General features: G+C 60.4%; 1 protein-coding gene across 7 annotated transcripts in view; it reads right to left on the bottom strand.

Moving 5' to 3' along the window:
* AP2A2 (adaptor related protein complex 2 subunit alpha 2) overlaps positions 1-1,138 on the bottom strand; it is a 73,623-nt gene that overhangs the window by 71,572 nt on the left and 913 nt on the right. The gene's annotated exons all lie outside the window — the stretch shown is intronic.

Raw genomic sequence — 1,138 nt, 5'->3', positions numbered from 1 at the left:
TGGGAGGCCAAGGCAGGTGGATCACTGGAGCTCAGGAGTTCAAAACCAGCCTAGGCAACATGGCGAGACCCCATCTCTACAAAAAACGCGAGCATTAGCCAGGTGTGGTGGTGGTGCACGCTTACAGTCCCAGCGACTCGGGAGACTGAGGTGGTAGGACCACTTGAGCTGGCGAGGTTGAGTGCACTGCGATGGCACTACTGCACTCCAGCCTGAGCACCAGAGCAAGACCCTGTCTCAAAAAAAAAAAAGAAATTCATTAAGTCAACTATTTGGTAGATAACAAGGAAAAAAATCAACACGCCAGAGAGGAAACTAGCTTTTTTTCTCTCTTAAATTAAATATAAGGGGCAGCCTCTGAAAGCGAAGAGGAGGTTCTGCACACGGAAGTCATTAACTGGTGGACCGGAGGCCCACCCTGCACCCTGCACCCCCTTCCGGGTCCTCTTAACAGTTCAAGCCTTCCTGGCCTGTTTCGCGGTTCGAGGGGACACGCATGTGGCTGAGAACGAGGTCCGTGATTGGAGCAGCCAGCAGCAGCCAACCCACGCACCGACGGCTGGAGTTCGGATCCCCTCCGGGAATGAGTCATTTTAATCGTCGTGGGTGAGATCTAGCCAGGGGATAATAAGCCGCCAGAACCCAGGTCACAAAGCTGTTTCCTGGGAAGACGCCGAATTCCAGATTTCTGCTCCCAAAGCTAAAACCCACGCCGTCTTGGGAAACGCTGGGTTAAACCCTCCACTACTAGAAGGACCGAGGTGACATCATGCTGGGGAGGGGCGTCTGGGCCCGGAACCCCCGGCACCACCACGCAGCAGCCACCGGGACCGGGAGTGTGCATGTGGATCAAGGACCGTGCCCTGAACCCCCAGGCCCCGCACCCCCAGACCCTGGACCCCATCCCGCACCCCCAGACCCAGGGCCCCGCCCCGCACCCTGGCCCGCACCCCCAGACTCGGCACCCCAAGACTTCTATCGCCGCCCGCACCCCCAGACCCTGGACCCCACCCCGCACCCCCAGACCCTGGACCCCACCCCGCACCCCCAGACCCAGCGCCCTGCCCCGCACCCTGACCCGCACCCCCAGACTCGGCACCCCAAGACTCCGAGCGCCGCCCGCACCCCGAGACCCTGG

Source organism: Sapajus apella, unplaced genomic scaffold (genome assembly GCF_009761245.1).
Source record: "Sapajus apella isolate SASKATOON/1434 unplaced genomic scaffold, GSC_monkey_1.0 scaffold212, whole genome shotgun sequence".
NCBI lineage: Eukaryota > Metazoa > Chordata > Mammalia > Primates > Cebidae > Sapajus > Sapajus apella.
The sequence above is the reverse complement of the archived record's forward strand: the minus strand, read 5'-3'. Positions and strand labels throughout refer to the sequence as shown.